Genomic DNA, 21,524 nt, shown 5'->3' on the forward strand with positions numbered 1-21,524 from the left:
TTTACCCTTATTAGAAATTCACATAACATCCTCATGGAGAAAATATTGAGAATAACCCATTAACTTTCTTCAACGATAAAATTTCCTATCCCATATATTTGATCACGAGATGATGCTTCTTCTTTGACATGTTTGAACATTCAACCCCCATAGATTTAATACAAGGAGGAACAACGGGGTTCGAGGTTTGGCTGGAATTATTCAAGAATCCATTAACGGGCTGAGCAGAGTATTTCATGAGGTTATATATCCTTAAAAGACATGAAGCTTACTACTGATAACACTGTCAAGATTAATCATAGTGATGACATCATTGATTCGACAAATGAGGCATAGAGTTAACTAGTATATCAGCAATAGAAATTCTTAAGGAAGAATAGTTAAGTACGTGACACCAGTTACCTACTTGAGTGTAGGGAAAAATTATTTAATTCGAAATGAGAATATTCTGGCACCCTGAATGTGATATGGGTTTCAAAATACATGAAGTTGCATTATGCTCTTAACAGTAACTAGCACAAGAAATCTATGCCACAAGCCTACAAGGATGAAAAAGAAGTTGAACACTTGTGAGATTATTATCATTCTGACAGCTTAACCTCTTTCTGATAGTTGATCATATATGAGAGAACTAGAGATGCGACAAACTTGTCTTTCAAATCAATATACTCATGATATATGCCAAAATCTGGAAGCATCTAATTTCAACCTTTCACGAGTGAAACCACATAGCTGGGACATCTAAATATTTGGGATAAAATCATGTATTAGTTAGAGAAAATGAACACTTTTCTATGAGATAGACATATTTCTGCCATAATAATTCTCAAACTGCAATACCATGCCACTTCATGGGCACTTACAATACTAGGAACAAAGTGAGCTACTTACTATGAGACTATGCTCTCATGTTACTAGACAGTGGAAAGGTTCCATGATAATACTCACAAAGGAGTAGAGTGATTGTTCAAACCATATGAGTCACATATACCAGAGAAAGAAAGAGTGGCTTAAGAAGGATCTCAACACTAGGATGCCTTACACTGGATTTTATACCACATAGGTAAATTTTACGATGGTGCATGCATAAGCACAAGTTAGCAGATGTTATCCATTTGATTGGAAAGGTTCTGTAAGAAATTCATCAGGTATAGTCCCTTGTTGAGATTTTAGGAAAGCAAGTAGGAAGTATTACCCTAGGATTATAACTCAATTCAAAGAAATCGTTATAGATTCCAATGCCTCAAGAGGTTGCAAGTACGATAATTATGATAAAGAGGTTTCACGAATGATACGTTCGTTTTAAAGAGTAGATACAGAAAATGGCTCATAAGGTTATTCCGGCTCTATCCCAAATGTCATAGCAATATAAGGATTTGACATATGACAAAGTGGAACCGGATCAACAAAAGCATGTACATCATGAGATTGGACAGTCAATATACTTGTAACCACATCTGAAGAAGACTCAAACTTTCGACGCCTCCTCATAGCATAAAACCTGTTGGGTCCTCACGAGCTCTGAATACCACCCCTAGCTGCTCCAAGCCCTGCGGGCGTTATAGTGCCTCGAGCTGGGGGAGGCGCTGTGGATGTAGTAGCTACAGAACTGGTTGGATGTGCCACACCCCTGCCGATGCTCTGGCGAGACAAATAACAATCTCTTTGAAAGTGACCCGTCATACCACACTTGTAGCATACATTGGTACCATAGTGACATACTCCCGGATGACATCTCCCACACTTCACACAATGGGGATGAGGTCCGCTAAACTTACTTGCCTCACCGACCTGGTATTTACCCTTTTTGCATACATCATAAGCATCGCCCTTATCCTTTCTCCAAGCTTCCAATGCGGGAGTAACAATTCCAGTACCGGTTTGTTGTGTGGGCCTTTGGAATTGCCCAGATCTACCACCCCAAACATGTTGCTGAGCATACTCACAACACGAAGCCAAATGTTCCTTCCCACATATCGGCCAGACCGGGATCGGTGTACCCAACGTAGGGCATTTGTTCTTCTTGGGCCCCTTCTTTCCACAACCATAACATATTTCAAAAGTGACCCAACATAAACCCAAGTGGTGCTTCTTACAAATGAAACGATCCGGCTTATTAGAGCCGACAAACCTCTTTTTTTCTTAGGTGCCCTCACCACATGATCTGATGGCATGGTGACATTAATAGGAGCAAGAACACTTCCCCTAGCAACTGGTTTTTTCATTCCCTCCTTGCTGACTCGAACTCGAGGGTTACTCATCCGAAAAATGAGACATAGCGAGGAGATTAGCTTCTTATCTTGGGCTCTATCGCATGATATGGAATATCAAAGAAGTGTGAAATTTTCTAAATGTCCGAGTAGCCTCCTCATTATAGATGTGGTCGACAACACACCGATAAGAAGGACTCTACTAGACACGGCTCTGAGACATCCTAGGACACTTTAAAACCTTAGGCTCTGATACCAAATTTGTCACGCCTCAAATTTGGGAAGCGCGATCGGCGCTCAACCGAGTGAACCCAGTCAAGCAAGCTTGTTAGATACTTTTTACCCAACTCACCCATGATCAAGAGAAGATATAGTTTCATTAATTAGACAGTAGGAAGATTATGTATACAATACTAAATCATTTCATTAGTTACATCACTTTTAAGTCTCAAAATATATACATGCTTATGGTTTGAGTGGACCAAATGATCAAAACACAACATAACTTGTTCGACTTATCTAGCACCTATGTACAACCCACATTGTGTCAACAGAGCCTCTAAAAGATATAAAATAGTGTTATAATAGTGCCGGCAACAAGGCTCCGATTATACCTCAAAAGGTGATAATAATATGAAAAAAGATATAATACATGATCCCGAGATAAAGTGGGGCTCACCAAGTCTGCTGGGAAGAGGAGGTACCACTATCGCTGATCAATACTGCCTGCTATGAAACCACCTGCATCCATTTAAAGATGCAGCGCCCCCGGCAAAAGGAACGTTAGTACTGTCGAATAATACTAGAATGTAAAACTAAATACCATCTCAATATAATGAATAATAACACAAAGAGGAACAGTCATGAATTCAATAGGAGCTTCAAACAGTACTAAATCATCAAGTTAAGAACCACATAAGTTTTCAAGTCAATTTCCATGTTATTAGGTTGGGTGATCTTTAGTGCCGATATGCCACAATTCACAATACCATCGTATTCTTACACGGAGTCCAATCACGACCCGATCGGCTAGGTCGTCTCATTTGAGACATCAACCATAACCACAATTTTAATTATAATTTCCAGCACAGTCACCACCATGTATGAGGCATGGCGTCCTATCATGGCCCGATCGGCTAGGCCGTCTCACCCGAGACATTACCTTTTCAAATCAATCATCTCACTACATACTTCTTTCACCTCTTTTCAATTCATTGGCACAAGTGGCCATAATTATAAAGTCATTCTTGGCACTTGGCCGTATTTCTTAATTCCAGTTCCCCGTTACACATTCAAACATCATTATCATCATCATCATCAACAACAATAAGGCTTTTCATTCAAGACATTCAATACACATATGAGCAATTAGGGAATCTTTGGCGTATAGAGGCTTTTCATACAATTTGGCATAACATCCTTTATTCTATCTTGACTTGAAGTCTTAACATTTTAACACATATTCCATATCTTTAACACATCCTCAAATGATAAGATGACATGATGAAGCATGTAGAATACATATTGAACATATATCCTTCAACATGCAACATTCAGAATAGCCAATTCTATAATGATCAATTTGGGACTTAGACCAATCACACGAACACCGTGGGATTCAATTCTAAGAATAAGGGTTTTAGCCAACATACCTTGTTCGATCTTTTCTTAAATTACTACAATGCCCCAACACTTATAGCAATAACAATCTATGGGAAGATAGTGAAAATCGATTAATATTTAGAAGGATTTTCATGATGTAACTCTCTTAGGAATTTTGTCAAACACCTAACATGCGAAATAGACCACAAGGCTCTACAATAGAGATCCTTTCATTTCTCAACCAATATCAACAAGAAACTACCCAAAATGTTTCATTAACCCCACATACTACAACTTTGTGTCACATGCATGGCCTATTTCCAACCCCGCAATATATTTGAACTCATAACCTCTTGTATGAAAGCTTGGAAGTAGGACTTACCCGGATGAAGGATAATCTAGTGATTGACTTCCTTGATTCTTGAAGATTGGTGCAAGATTGGATGATTGGGAGGTTAGGTTTTCTACTTCTCTCTCTCTAAAACGCTCTCACCTCTCTCTAGACTCACCAGAAAATCCTCCCAAATAAAGCCCCAATTGCTATTTATTAAAACGGGGTCGGTTTTAAAAACCCCAAAATTATAGTGGAAAAATGTGCCTAGAAACGAAATTTTGAAGTGTTCTGGAAATCCCCACATGCGCACCGCATGGGGCGGCGCGGTAGTGTAGAATTCTGCCAACGTTTGGTAATTCGGTCATAACTTATTGTAGGAGTGTCCAAATAAGGAACGGTTTAAAGCGGTAGAAATTAGACTCGAAGATATTTCATTTGACAGGTTGTTAATCACATAAATCCTTACATATTTGTAGATATGCTTGTACAAAGTTTGGTCTTGTGCGTACTCATTTGGAACTTTAGTCTATCATGAACTTTTCCAACTTGCCTTGGACTTAGGCCTCTTCTTAGACCCCACATCACTTATAATATGCATCGTACACTTATTATCGTATCCAATTGATATCCATCATATTAATAGCCCTTGTCTGCATACAAAGTAATATAATTATCACACATCAACTTTCTTAACAGCGCTTAAGTACTTCAAAATTTTTCGGGGTTCTATAATTTTATCAGTTTTCGGGAACACCATTAAGCGCTTTTGGACTAAAACGAAAGCAAAAAGACGCTAATAAGTAGTTAAAATCCCGACTTATCACGTGCCCAAAAAACTCTTTCCCATTGCCAAATATTGATCAAATGATTGATGCGACGGCCAAACACGAGTTGATGAGTTTCCTCGATGCTTACTCCAGGTACAACCAAATCAAGATAAACCCGGAGGATCAGGAAAAAACTTCGTTCATGACGAACTTCATCACATATTGCTATAATGTGATGCCTTTCGGGCTTAAGAATGCCGGGGCCACTTATCAGAGGCTTATAAAAAAAATGTTTGAGAAACAAATAGGAAAAACCATGGAAGTTTTCATAGATGGTATGCCGGTAAAGTCTTTGAACGCGGGTGATCATCTTAGACACCTACAAGAAATATTTGACATCCTAAGGAAGCACAACATGAAGCTTAACCCCGAAAAGTGCACATTCGGAGTCAGCTACAGTAAGTTCTTAGGGTTCCTAGTGTGACAAAGGGGGGTCGAAGTCAATCCCGATAAAATTAAAGCCATCGAGGACATCCCTGACCAGCTATCAAACGTGAAAGAGGTTCAAAGGTTGATAGGAAGACTGACCGCTTTAAGAAGATTCATTTCTCGGTGTTCGAAAAAATGTCATCACTTATTTTCACTTCTCAAAAAAAAGAACAACTTCAAATGGACTTCGGAATGCTAGTAGACTCTGAAGGATTTGAAAATGTATTTATCGAGCCCTATATTATTATCAAAACCGGAGGAAGGAGAATAATTGCTAATTTACTTAGTGGTCTCGGAGGCAACGATAAGTGCCGTTTTAGTCCGTGAAGAGGAAGGTACGTAATCTTCTATTTATTATGTTAGTAAAATTTTAACAGGAGCGGAAACTCGCTACCCACATCTCAAAAAATTGGCCTTAGCTCTCGTAGTCGCCGCTCTAAAGCTTAGGCCTTATTTATAATGCCATCCAACAACCATGGTGAAAACCTTTCCCCTATAGAATATCCTTCACAAACGTAAAGGTGCCTGTGAAGGTGCCAAGTGGGCAATCGAAATGAGTGAATTTGACATAGAGTATAAACCTAGAACTTCGATTAAGTCACAAATTTTGGCCGACTTTATGGCCGATTTCAGACCAGGAATGCTGCCTTTGGCTACCAAAGAAGCAGTGATGGCGTCAGAATCAACATCGGGAGTTTGGACCTTGTTCACGAATGGAGCTTCCAATGTGAAAGGGTCCGGGATCGGTGTAGTACTAGTCACACCTTCGGGAGAAACCCTAAGGCAGACCATAAGAACTATTCCTCTAACTAACAATGAAGCCGAGTATGAGGCTTTGATTGCAGGACTCGAGCTGGTCCGGGCACAGGACTCCGAGGTCATAGAAATCAAATGTGATTCCCAAATGGTAGTAAATCAAGTCTACGGAATCTTCGAAGTCAAAGAGGAACACATGCAACAATATGTAGTAAAAGTCCACGCTTTGCTCGCACGGTTCAGGGAATAGTCAATTACCCATATCCCAAGGGAAGAAAATGCGGATGAAGACGCACTAGCCAATCTGGGATCGTCCACAGACATGAAGGGATCAGACTCCGGTACGGTCGTGCAACTTATGCATTCGGTATTGGTCGTGGATGACTACTATGAAGTAAACACGACCAATTTGTTTTGGGACTGGAGGAATGAGGTCATTGATTATCTCGAGCACGGAAAGCTACCCGAAGATCCCAAGGCATTCCGGGCGTTGCGCACTAAAGCAGCCCAATACTGCTTCAGGGTAGATAAATTGTATAGAAAATCTTTTAAAGGCCCGTCAGCTTGTGAACCTCCAAAGCTAATTATGTCATAAGAGAAGTTAACGAAGGGATCTACGTAAACCACTCGTGTACAGACTCCTTGGTATTAAAGCTGATTAGGGAAGGATACTACTGGTCCCGTATGGAACAAGACGCTAAGGATTATGTTCAGAATTGTGATAAGTGTCAACGCCATGCACCGTTGATGCACCCACCGGCAGAGTTATTGCACTCGGGTCTGTTACCCTCACCATTCAAGATGTGCGGAATAGACATAGTCGGTCCTTACCATAAAATTGGCGAGCACAAAGTGGTAGGTTTCCTATGGGAGAACATAATTTGCAGGTTCGGGATACCAAAAGAGATATCCTACGACAACGGGCCACAATTTATAGGCAAAAGTCAAAAAATTCCTTGAAGACGTGAAAATCAAAAGAATCACATCATCATCTTATTACCCGAGTGCAAATGGTCAAGCAAAATCAACAAACAAGGTGATTATCCAAAATCTCAAAAAAAAGATTGGAAGAAGCCAAAGCCAAATGGTCCGAAGAGCTACCAGGAGCGCTATGGGCGTATCTAATAACGGCCAAATTGAGCACGGGGGAGACACCTTTCTCTCTCATACACGGAGTAGAAGCCTTGATCCCGGCGGAAGTAGGAGAACCTACCATGAGATATTTCCGGGCGAATAAAGAAGCGAACAACGAAGCATTATTGGTTAGATTGGAGTTGCTCGACGAACATAGAGACTTAGAACATATAAGGATGACGGCTTGAAAATAGAGAATGGAAAGATATTACAATCGAAGATCCAATCTCCATTATTTCAAATTAGGAGAATTGTTTTAAGAAAAGTAACTCAAAACACCCGGGAGCTCAACATAGGAAAACTAGGTCCAACGTAGGAAGGCCCCTACCGGGTTTCAGCTGTCACCGGGAAATGATCATACGAATTAGAAAATCAAGACGGAGTAAAGTTGCCGAGCAACTGGAATGTGGCACACCTCAAAACATACTATTGTTGATGAGCACCGCCTATACTAAAAGTATGTGCTGCATTATTTTTCTCTTCGTCCAGTTTTTATCCTAATTGGGTTTTTCTGACAAGGTTTTTAACTAGGCAAAAACGAAAAACATACTATAAAGGAAGCTTCGTCAGCAGAAATAACACCTTTAAATGACAAGGCATGCACTCAATGAGCCACTACGAGATGGTTAGATAGTCGTTTGCTCGATAGCAAAGTTCCTACCGGAAACGAAAATTGCTATCAGGAAAATGTTACCCGACCGTTCATGAGTGCAAGTCACTAGGGGTGGTTAGGTAATCTTTGGCTCTGTAGCAAAGTTCCTAACGGGAAGCGAAGCTTTCTATCGAACCAAAGATTATCTAACCATTCACTAGTGGAATCTTCAAAGGAGCAAGACTTCTGGTATTCAAATTCGCATTCATTTGAACACTGGGGGGAATGATATGAGAATACGGCAACATGACTGCCACATCAACCGGGACCACAAAATCCGGAAACAAAGCTTTGTCATCGGGACCGGGGACTGCGCGGCCAGCCCCGTAGAAATAAGTTGTAAAAATTAGCCACAAGTAATGGCAAATTTCTTTTTTTGGACAACGAATGCTTGTGTACTTTTAAAAATGGAAGGAATAAAGTAAAGTCCTTTTATTTTTATCATGTTTCTTGTCCGAACGATGAATTAATTTTATCATTTTATAGTTAAACAAGTACTTCAAATGGTAGTACCGAAATGAACATGAGATGTCCTCTTCAAGAGCACCATAACTTATGGGGAAAAATATCGGGAAAAAATACACCCAAAGCCTTGCGTAACTCGACGCAAAGAGTAAAACTTTCACAATACTTAAATGAAAAAGTACTTTTATATAACAACGTTCCAAGAATCACAAGTACAAAAGTATGAAGTAAAAAAAAGGAAAGAAAGCAAAAAGCTAAACTAGTACATCCTATAATCTGGGGAAAGAGAAGCATCTGTGCCCCCAGGAGAAGTAGGTGGATCTGCTACCGGCTCGAGGTCTTGACCTTTATCATCATCCCCTTCAAGTTCTTCTTCAGTTCCCGAGAACTCAGAACCGGAACCAGAGGAATCAGTCACATCACGTTGGACCGGGAGACCCCTTCGGGCAGTTGACTCTAGCTCACGGGCCTTGGCGATCTCGGCATTCGGTCGAAAGGTTATGCTCGGAACTAGCGGCTTGAATGCTAACATCAAGGTCACAGATAGTGGAGTTATAAACTTTATTATGCTCCATGACCTTCTTATACTTCTCCACCATCCGGGCATGCTTTTCTTATGTTACAGCAACCTCTTCAGCTTTGGAGTTCAAGGCTGCCTCAAAAATATTTATTCTTTTAGTGGAGACAGCCTCACGATCAGCAGCTGCAAGAACAACATTTTGGACCTCGGGCCACTTTGCATTGGCCTCTTGAAATTGTACCCTTAACAAGGCGGTCTCTTGGCTGAGGGTCACCACCTATTGCTTGCTCTGCTGCTACCGAGCCCCCAACTCAATAGCCTCAGCATCTTGTGCTTCCAGTTTCAGGAGGCGGGCAGTAATTTGATCCATCTCGGCTAACAGTTGATCCCTCTCGGAGGTGAGTTTTTCTTTATCGAGGATCAAACTTTGAAGGCCCTCGGAAGCAAGGAAGTTAGCCTGAAAAATAAAAGTTCAAATAAAAAATCATGTCATAGCAAATCTAGAAAAAATAGTATTGTGCATGGTATTGTTTACTATACACTCCTCCGAGAGAGAATGTATTTTATTCCTATCTTTCCCTAAAGCCTTTGGCTTCGATAATTAGCAAGTTCCACCGGCCGGGACAACAGATGGCATTCGGTAGAAATCGAGGGGGAAATACTCCTCCTCTTCTGAGGATCTGCGGAGGGGGCCGAATAGTTATGCCCCAAATTCCCATGAACTGGGAACTAGGGAGGAGGGACATCCACGGTCGGTGGATATGATGTAGCAGTTGCTGGTGGCGAAGCCAAGGTTGGCGAAGAAGGAGGTGATGTTGTTAGTGTTATAGGTTGAGAAGCAGTTGCGACAAAAGCAGTGCTAATTATTAGTTGCTCAACAACCAAAGATGGAAGAGGCCCGATACTCAACCTCGCAGTATCAGGAGTATCGATTAGGACTCGGACATGAGAGTTGGCATCCTCCACCATATCAAACTCCCCTAGAGTGCTTGGGCATCATCATCAGTTGGTATTATTAGTTCAGAAGATTGAGCATTCTATTTAGTTGATGTAGGTCGTCGTCTTCTATGTAGAGAAGCCCCTTCATCACTGGCTTCCCCATCATCATAGATCACCACAGTGGTTGCATCAGGCTCAGGCACGACGCACTTTTCCTTTGTATTTTTACCCTCGGACGTAGAGGAACGTCGCTTTTTTTGTTGCTTCTTCTCCGGCCGAGACGAGAGGAAGCACCTGCACCGGAAGCAAGTCCGACGACACCCGTTCGAGTGAAGGCCTCCTGCAGCAACCTCACCGCATTTGTAGGGTAAGCTAAAACGTCCTCCTCGGGGACGGTAACAGAGCCATGTGGAAGACTTAAATTCAACATAAGGAAAAGTTAGCCGGTTTTCTTATATGTGAGATGAAAACAAGATAAGTTCGAGAGTCAACTTACCATGATTTTTGTGCTTTCACCCGTATTTAAGGGCCAACTCTTTCCACCAGCAGGTCTCAGGCATAGTAACGTCCAAAATCTTCTGCACCCACTAGTCCAAGCCTTCAACCCTTGGTGGTGTCCATCGAGTTGCTGAAATAATTAAAAAAAGAAGGATCAATGATAGCATGGGACAACCTTTAACCAGAAGAAAGGACAGATATTGAACTTACGAGTACAGTTCCATGATTCAGGAAAGGATGGAGTTTTGGCTGGGATGATGTCCCCGGTGGCAACTACTACGAACCGCTCCATCCATCTACGGTCGTTGTCATCATACATGCTGGTGAGCAAAGCATGGTGACCATGTTTTCTGAAGTTTATCATTCCCCTACGAAAAATCGTGGGGGAATAAAGGTTCATCATCCGAGCTAGGGACAGTTCTTCCCCCGTCCGGGGGCAACAATCTTGGTTGTCCCCGAAGGGAATGTTGCCCATAAAGACAAATAAATGTCTGTCACCCGGTAACATTCAATGGATAATATTCTATAGCATTTAGTACATAATCTGTTACAAAGAATATGGCATTCATAACCTGCCATTGCACATTCTTCAATAGTCCTCATAGTTGTCATTTAAGAGGGGCTTGATCCTAGGAACTTTTTCCCTAGGTACAACTATAAATAGTGAATTCAACAGCCATTGTAAGGGAGACGAATTTTGTGACAAACTTATGCTATATACTGTTCAAAAGCTCAATAACATTTTATTTCTTGCTTATTAATATTGTTACCATTGCCTTCGGAAGCTCTGCTTCCGGAACCAATCTATTTACTGTCTTATTTCAATTTCAACGCTAAGTCGTGTGACATTCTTTTTTAATTTATTTATTATTTTTAGAATCAAATCGATTCGCCTGTTTATAAACCACGTATAAATTCAACTGTACTATATTACGGGTAAACACGTACTATTGGATCATTTATAGTAATCTAACTTGAGAAAACATTCAAGTATCCCTAATATAAGAGTTGTTCTTGAATATTGTTTATCAGTACGGATATTATTCTCTTTCCAAAGAAATGTGTTTATGATTGTGTAATAACACATAATAAGACAGAATGACCGTCAGAAATTGGACGTGGCCTGTTGGGAACTAAAGCTTATCACATATTTACTTTAAAAAAGTTCATCCACATCTTTAAAATATGATTGGATAGTAAGACTGAATGTGTGCAAATATATTTAAAAAATTTCGGATAATTCTATATAAAATAGAAGTGAATGTTGATGCATGCACACAAAAGTTCCGAAAAACTTGAGTTTGACAAACCACTTGCATTTTTCTGATTCATCAGCATGATTAGGTGTAAATATCCATTTACGCTACTGTTGTTTTTCTGTCTTTTTTTTATTTTATTTTCTTTTTTGAAGGGGAACCTTGGAGAGGAACGGTCAAGTTGTCTCTGTGTGACCTATATGTGACGTGTTCGAGCCGTTGAATCAACCATTGATACTTGAATCAGTGTAGGCTACCTATATCACACCACTTAAGATGCAGCTCTTTCCCGGACCCTGCATGAATACGGAATACTTCGTGCTTTGGATTTTCTTTTTTAATTTATTTTTCTTTTCCTTTTTTCGAAATAAAAGGAATAGGAATGCCTTGCATCTAGATATATGTTGTTATCGGGGACAGAACTAGAATTTACATATTCGGTTGAACTAATAACTTTTAGTTTAAACTTTATATTTATTTTAAAAATATATTAAATATATATAAATTATTAATTTAAAATCTATTAACTTAAAAGGATTAGAAACCGAATAAGAAATTTAGGTATCCTTTTAACTAGGACTTGATAAGGTATTCATGTGCATGCTGACATTGGGAACTTACTTACGTTGGAAAATCATTTCTTTAATATTTGTGTTTTTTTTTTTTTGGGTTAAATTTAATCACGCTGTCCTACTAAGAAAGCATTTACTTGACAACCTGTACGTTACCTAATTATGCTGCGACCATCAGCATACCATTTTGAACACCACCTTTTGTATTTTACTTTTTTTGTTGTCGTCCTTTTCTTATATTTTCTTAAGTATTCAAACTTCAGTAGCTATTCAAAGGTTTTGGGAACACTATATTTGCGAAAGGAAAAAAAAACAACACAAAAAGCGTACATAGACAAATTCAACTTGAGATATATACAAGAATAAGTTGCTGATGCTTAACTTAAAACAAGAAAAATGAGCTCATTGGTAATCATGACCCTAAAATAAGATCAAGGGCTACATTTGAAGTAATTTATCATATGTGATTTAGATGATTCCTTAAATTGTTTATAGAGGTGATGTGTTTTTTTGTCTTAATTAGTTTGTTAAAGTATTCATCTTTAGTTCATAAGTTTATAGAGTTCATGTGCTTTCAAAAAAATTACAAAAATATGACATCATCTTGGCCACATTTAAATTATTTTGTGGTAACAAACAAAAACCAATAGAAAATGAAAGAAAAAATATAAATTATGTGACATGCATATTTGAAGTATAACCAGCTAAAACTCACTGGATATAAATTCTTTGGACATAGAAAGTAAATGCTGCCATGGCAATAAACAAGGAGATTTATTTGCTACATAAAGAAGAGTGTGCTGAAATTTTTTCATTTCCTCCATTTAGAAGATCGAAAACCTTGTAAAAATTAGGTTGCCAGTGTATGGAGTCGTTTTTACATCTATCGTCTCACCTTTATAAGTTAGTACTGTAATCTCCTACAATAAGTGTCATATATCCAAGTATTAGAACAGGAAATTAGAAAAGCTGGAGTCCATTGGAGGTTCAGGTACGCCTGGTGGACTATAAGCGACTCCTCCCCATTTAATGTTCATAGCAGAGATTGCCAAGTCAATGAAGATACTTTGAGGGCAAAAGCCAATTAGTTTATGGTTTTCTTCAACCAAACCCCACCAATTCACCCCATATGAATACACTTTTCTTTTTGCTTCAACCAAATGAATACACATTGACCATTACAAATCTACGGGCCTAAATTGTGGGCCCATTTTATTTAACGGACCAAATTAAGGTTGAAAGCCTAGATCGCAAACAAGGTACAACTAGAAACCCATTATGCTACACCAGTAACTTCAATGCCCCAGACCAAACATCTCCGATAAAACAATTGAGAATTTTACATTATATGACAAAAAATAAACCTAAAAAAATTGAATTGCAAATTTTAACTGTTGATAGTTGTGTATACGACCAAAATCGAGCTCGCCTGCGACATGGTAGATCAGGCTCGAAACGTGGCAACAAAGGGATGAAGATCGACCCCAAGTCCCACCGGGTTAGAACCCGCGGGCAGAATGTCTGCCTTCGAAGAATATCGAAACCGTGATCCCGGAATCGGTTCTAACCTCGAACGAGTTAGAAGAAACATTGTTAGCATAGCCAACAGAAGGCCGAAATATCTGTGACCGGCCGGATATTACGGCGGGAATCATGGCACGTATCGATAAGGGATCGTTAATCAGTAAATCAAGAGATTTATTTACCGTTTATAGAATTGTTCCTAAAGTAGGACTGCTCTACTATATAAAAGGGGTCTGATAATTCATAAAACACATTGTAACATGCACTAAAAAGCAATATATATATTATTTTTCTCTTTAAGCTTGTATTCATCTGTATCTTAAGACCGATCGAAGTACATCTGGTTTGAGGGTGACTGGTCTTCCAAGACTGAAATTTTCCAATTCGTGTGGTTTGAATGTACTTTATCGTTATTTATTTCAATTGCAACTCAATTTATCATTTTGTATCAAGTTAATCAGCATATCCTTAAAATCACTTACAAATTCAATTGTTATCTGATTTTGAGGGTAAACAGTTTGGCGTCCACCGTGGGGCTAAGGATAATAGTGGTTATTTGATATAAATTCCTATAACACACATTACTTTACACTTGTTCTTCGAAGTGTCTCTAATTTCAGGTTAAAGCTCAAAATATCTAACTCTCAGTCGGCACCCTTACATATTGACAATGAGTCCGGCCATCACGGTGAAAATAACAACATAGTGCCCAGTCGCGAGATAACACCCGTTGATACCATCGGAACTCCGGTCGCTGACCCGATTGACGCCAACTCGCATGTGGCCATCAACGCAAATTTGCCTACCGACCTCGAGAATAGCGTCCGTGGCGAAGCCCGATCAGCAACCCAAATTACACAAGACGTTGGAGGGACAGGATCAATTTACGGGTGATTTTCGAAATATTGTAGGCTCAGACGGCGGCAATAGCCCAGTTGCAAAACCAAAGCCGCGTGCCGAGCAAAATTGAGCCCGATCCATCCCGGGAAGCCACCCGCAGAAACGAACCGGTCGTAGAGAGGCCGAATGAAAGTGAATCGGGGACTAACCCTGAGATCATAAAGATGCTCGAGGAATTGACAAAACAGGTAGAATCAGGGGAGAAACAAATCGAAACTAATGACAAAAAGGTATAAATCTACAATTTCAGGGTCGACCAAATCCTAGGAGCACCGTCGATATTGAAAGGCCTGGATTCCAAGAAGTTCGTTCAAAAACCTTTTCCTCCGAGCGCGACTCCAAAGACGATCCCTAAAAAGTTCTGCATGCCCGAGATTTCTAAGTACAACGGAACGACCGACCCAAATGAGCATGTGACCTCCTACACATGTGCCATCAAAGGGAACGACTTAGAGGATGATGAGATCGAGTCTGTCTTGTTGAAAAAGTTCGGGGAGACCCTGTCGAAGGGAGCTATGATATGGTATCACAACTTACTTCCTAATTCTATTAACTCGTTCGCTATGCTTGCAAATTCCTTCGTAAAAGCACACATTGGGGCTATTAAGGTCGAGACCAGGAAGTCAGACCTTTTCAAAGTAAAAAACAAGGATAATGAGATGCTTAGAGAATTCGTGTCCCGGTTTCAAATGGAACGGATGGACCTGCCACTGGTTGCTGATAATTGGGCCGTTCAGGCTTTTACCCAAGGACTCAACATTCGGAGCTCGTTTGCTTCACAGTAGTTGAAACAAAATTTGGTAGAATATCCGGCAGTCACTTGGGCCGATGTCCATAACCGGTATCAATCGAAAATCAGGGTCGAAGATGATCAGCTTGGGTCCCCTTCCGGGTCCGTGTATCCCGTCAGAACCATCGACAGAGTCAAGAGAGACATTGATCATGAACCGAGATCAAACAGGGATCGGTATCAGCCATACAATGGAGACCGAAGAAGCAGTGGGCCCGAGCGGAACCCTACTAGAAATGAAAGGAGAATTGACCAAGGTCAGAGCAACCGGGGACTCATGAGAAAAAAATAGCTTCGACAGGCCTGTCGGACCTAAAGAAGTGCCAAGATTATCAAAGTACAACTTCAACATCGATGCCGCCGCTATCGTATCGGCCATCGGACCCATCAAACATACCAAATGGCCTAGACCTTTACAATCCGATCTAGCACAAAGGGATCCCAACCTAATATGAAAATATCACGGCACTCATGGCCACAGAACAAAAGACTATCGACAATTAAGAGAAGAGGTGGCCCGGCTGTTCAATAACGGACATCTCTGAGAGTTCCTGAGTGATCGGGCCAAGAACCACTTCAGGAACATGGATTCTAGTAAACAGGCCGAGCAGGAGGAACCTCAGCATGCCATTAACATGATCATCAGTGGGGTCGATATTCCCCAGGGGCCGATGCTGAAGCACACTAAAGCATCCATCACAATGGAGAAACGGACTTGGGATTATGTGCCAGAAGGAACCTTGTCTTTCAACGACGAAGACGCCGAGGGGATAATGCAGCCCCACAATGATGCAATAGTAATATCGGTACTCGTAAATAAATCTCAAATTAAGTGTGTGTTAGTTGATCCAGGTAGCTCAGCCACCATCATCAGATTGAGGGTCGTGGAACAACTCGACCTACAAGATCAGATCATACCTGCGGTCCGAGTCCTGAACAGGTTCAACATGGCATACGTGACCACTAAAGGGGAGATAACATTACCGTTGAACATCACCGGAACCATACAGGAAGCCAAGTTTTATGTAATCGAAGGGGATATGAGATACAGTGCTTTGTTCCGAGAGGCCATGGATTCACAACATGAGAGAAATACCCTCGACACTACACCAGGTGCTGAAATTCCCAACACCCGAAGGAATCAAAACAATTTATGGGGAACAACCGGCCGCCAAGGAGATGTTCACGGTCGATGAGGTGATCCCGGCATCCACATTCTCGACATCGGAGGATCCGAATCAGATAGTAAAAAATGGGACCAAATTGAAATCACTGATACCAGTCTCGACAAAATTGGAGGAACGATGGGTAGACGAGGATGACGATTACGGAGTCCCCAGATCTTTCATAGCCCCCGATGATTCCGTCGCTACAAAATCAACGGTCAAGGAACTAGAGCAAGTCATACTAATTCAATACATGCCCGATCGAAAGGTATACCTGGGCACGGGGTTAAACTCCGAGCTCAGGAACAAACTTATTCAATTTCTTATAGCTAGCGAAGATTATTTCGCTGGGTCCCACCTTGATATGATAGGGATCCCACCGGAAATAACCACTTACAAGCTTAGCCTGGACCCGAAGTTCCACTAGGTCAAGCAGAAGAGGAGACCCCAGTCCGAGGTTAAATATGCTTTCATCAAGGACGAGGTATCTAAACTCCTTAAAATGGGGTCCATTTGGGAGGTTAAATACCCGAATTGGCTAGCGAACGTAGTGGTAGTCCCTAAAAAGGGAATAAGTTAAGAATGTGTGTAGACTATAAGGATTTGAATAAGACATGCCCCAAAGACTCCTTCCCTTTGCCAAACATCGATTGCATGATCGATGCCAAGGCCGGCCGCGAGATTCTCAGTTTTCTCGACGCCTCCGGGTACAACCAAATACGGATAAACCCGGGCGATCAGGAAAAAACCTCCTTCATCACTAAGTACGACACTTTTTGCTATAACGTGATGCCATTTAGATTAAATAATGCCGGTGCCACTTACCAACACCTAGTAAACCGGATGTTCGAGGAACAAATAGGAAAATCAATGGAGGTTTACATTGACGATATGTTGGTTAAGTCCCTGCGAGCAGAGAACCATTTGAAGGATTTGCAGGAAACCTTCATCATATTGAAGAAGTACAATATGAAGCTGAACCCAGAGAAATATGCATTTGGAGTTGGATCTGATAAATTCCTCGGATTCATGGTGTCCAACCGGGGAATTGAGATCAATCCCGAAAAGATCAAAGCTATCGAAGATATCACGGTTGTAGATAACGTGAAGGCCGTGTAAAGATTAACCGGATGCACAGCGCCCCCTGGGACGATTCATCTTGAGGTCCTCTGACAAGAGCCACCGATTCTTCTCACTATTGAAGAAGAAGAATAACTTTTCATAGACACTGGAATGCCAACAGACCTTGGAGGAACTCAAGCGGCATCTATCGAGCCCACCTCTGCTTCATAATCCGAAGACGGACGAGCAACTATACCTGTACTTACCAGTGGAAGTAACGGTAAGTGGAGTCCTGGTCTGGGAAGAGAAAGTTACGCAATTCCCAATTTACTATGTTAGCAGGACTTTATGCGAGGCCGAAACTAGATACCCTTACCTGGAAAAATTGGCGCTCCCTTTGCTAAGCGCCTCTAGAAAGCTAAAGTTGTACTTTCAATGTCAACCCATATGTATTTTTACTACTTACCCATTGAGGAATATAATGCATAAGCCCAAGCTCTCGGGACGGTTGGCCAAATGGGCCGCGGAAATCAGTGGGTACGATATTGAATATCGGCCCTGGACTGCCATTAAATCTCAAATTTTTGCAAACTTTGTGGCCAACATTACGCCTGCCCTAATACCCGAGGTCGAATGAGAGTTATTGTTGAACTAGGGTCCTCTCTACGGACGACGCCTCGAATGCAAAAGGGTCTGGACTTGGCATCGTATTGAAGCCACCGACATGCAATGTAGTTAGACAATCTATTAGGATTGTAAAATTGACTAACAACGAGGCCGAATATGAAGCCATGATTGCAAGTCTCGAATTAGCCAAAAGCTTGGGGGCGGAGGTGATCAAAGCTAAGTACGACTCCCTCCTTGTGGTGAACTAAGTTAATGGGATGTTCGAAGTCAGAGAAGTACAAATGCAAAGGTACCTGGATAAGTTGCAGGTAACATTACATCGATTCAAGGAGTGGACTCTAAAACACGTGCCTCGATATCAAAACAGTGAGGTCGATGCCCTTGCTAACCTAGGATCGTCGGTCGAGGACGATGAGTTCAACTCGGGGATGATCGTACAACTCATGAGATCGGTAGTAGAGGAAGACCACGCTGAAATAAACTCAATGAGCCTGAATTGGGACTGGAGAAACAAATATATAGAATATTTGAAGATCGTAAAACTGCCATCTGATCCAAAATAATCGAGGGCCCTACATACGAAGGCAACCCGGTTCAGCTTGTCCGAAGACGGAACCCTGTTCAGAAGAAAATTCGATGGCCCACTCGCGATATGTCTAGAACCAGGAGATACCGAGATGTTCTGAGAAAAATTCATGAAGGCACCTGCGGAAATCATTCAGGCACCGAATCATTGGTTCGAAAGATAATCAGAGCCGACTACTATTGGATCGGCATGGAAAAGGAGCGAAGGAGTTCGTACGAAAATGTGATGAATGTCAAAGACATGCTCCGATGATTCATCAACCCAGGGAGCTGCTTCATTCAATTTTGTCACCATGACCATTTATAAAATAGGGAATGGACATCGTTGGCCCCTTCCATGGGCACCCGGTAAGGCTCAATTTATATTGTTTATGACTGACTATTTTTCTAAGTGGGTGGAAGCCTAGGCATATGAGAAAGTCAGAGAGAAAGAAGTCAATGATTTCATTTGGGACCACATCATATTTCGGTTCGGAATGCCGGCCGAGATCGTGTGCGACAACGGGAAACAATTCATCGGCAGCAAAGTAAGCAAGTTTCTCAAAGACCATAAGATCAAAAGGATCCTATCAACGCCCTACCATCCTAGTGGGAACAGACAAGCATAATCGACCAATAAAACCATACTCCAAAACCTCAAAAAGAGGTTAGCTGACGCCAAAGGAAAATGGAAGAAAATCCTGCCCAAAGTCCTATGGGCATACCGCACAACCTCGAAGTCCAGTACCGGGGCCACCCCGTTCTCGCTGGTTTACGGTGTCGAAGCTCTAATATCGGTCAAAGTCGGAGAAACAAGTCTCAGGTTCTGATACGCAACGAAGGAATTAAACTACAGGGCCATGAACACGAGCCTGGAGCTATTAGATGAAAGGCGCGAAGCCGCCCTTGTTCGATTGGCCGCCCAAAAACTACGGATCGAGAGGTATTACAATCGAAGGGCCAACCTTCGACACTTCCATGTTGGGGACTTAGTGTTAAGGAAGGTCACACTAAGCAACCGGAATCCGAACAAAGGGAAGCTGGGGCCGAACTGGGAAGGGCCATATCAAATTATCGAGATCACTGGAAAAGGATCGTACAAACTCGAAGCAATGAACGATGAACGACTATCGAAAAACTGGAACGTAACTCACTTAAAGTGATACTACTGCTAAGGTACGACCCCATTTATTCCTTTTACTTATTTGCATTTCGAACTAGCACTTGCAGGCAACCGTCAAAGAGCGATACAATTCTTAGGCTTGAAAGCACGCGTTGCACTCTTTTTCCCTTGGACCGGTTTTGTCCCAAATGGGTTTTCCGGCAAGATTTTTAATGAGGCAACATTAGATCATGCTAACTTAGAATTAAAGGTCAGTTACGAACCAGTGTTGAAGAAAACAACAACAGTATTCGAGGCTTCTCTATGATCGACCTCGAATACTGAGGGGCATCACCCTTAGACTATGACTTTAACAAGGAAAGAAACTTTGTGACCAAATAGTCTCGGCTCGATCAATAGGATTTACTGTAAGGGCCAAACAATCAAATGAATCGTGCCCACATAGACTACTCGAGCCCTGACATAAAACTTGCATACATGTGTAACCATATATATTACACACAGAAATAAAAAAGTCTTTACCTTGCGGATAAATATCTTGTCCCTTAAATATTTTCTTTTATTTCTTTTAAAGAATTTCCTACATTCGATCCCCTAAAGGTATCGAGCCTAAGGGTCGCCTTTATCCGGGTTCAACGGATCGCTCTCACTCGGGGACTGCCATCCAAAGACAAATTCGGACGGCCCGGGCTATCAGAGCCTGTGGGCACAAGACCTATTAGGCAGCACCCGAACTTTAAAAGCTACGACCATCCCCACTCGGGGAATTTTATCTTAGGCAAGCCCAAATAACTCGGGGCAAAAAGCCCACTGGACAACACCCGAACTAAAAAGGCTACGGCCATACTAAAATGGCCCAGAGACGTCCGAGACCCGTAACAAAAAACAAGGACTTCAAAATTTCTAAACTGGTTCTAAAGTCTACCCTCGGCAAACTATAATCTAAAAAATTATAAGTACTTTGAAGAAAAGTTTCCGGTCATACCGAACCCCCACGATGCCTTAAACAAAATAATGTCAAAGGCAAGGCCGGTTCGAACCTCTGAACATGACCTAACTATTTCATGTTAAGGCATTTCGATCTTTGTAAACATAAAGAATAAAGCAAAGGAAAGAAAACTCAAAAATTGTCGAAGGGAAAAAATAAGCCTTGTATTATATATACATATAGTTTTTACAAAGGCCAAACGGCCTTGACAAAAAGTACAAAAGTACGAAAACACAAAAAATAAAGGAAAATGTACAAGGCACTTATACGACATGTTCTTCATCGGAACTTGCCTCGTCGCCAGGGTCTTCGGAGTCTCCTCCACCCTTGGATCCACTCGAACCCTCAGAGTCCTCTTCCTCCTCGGGATACGCCAACTTCATGACCTCGGCTTCGAGCCTCTTAGCACTCTCAATTTCAGATGATAAGTCAAAACCTCGAGCATGAATTTCCTCAAGGGCCTCCCTTCGGGAATGCCGCTTAGCGTGCTCAACGATATAATTCAGTCGATCCTAGACCTCCTCGGAGTCAGCCTTATATTGGGCCACCATCTCGTCGGCATCAACTTTGACCACCACAACCACCG

This window comes from Nicotiana tabacum, chromosome 23 (assembly GCF_000715075.1).
Source record: "Nicotiana tabacum cultivar K326 chromosome 23, ASM71507v2, whole genome shotgun sequence".
NCBI classification, from domain to species: Eukaryota; Viridiplantae; Streptophyta; class Magnoliopsida; order Solanales; family Solanaceae; genus Nicotiana; species Nicotiana tabacum.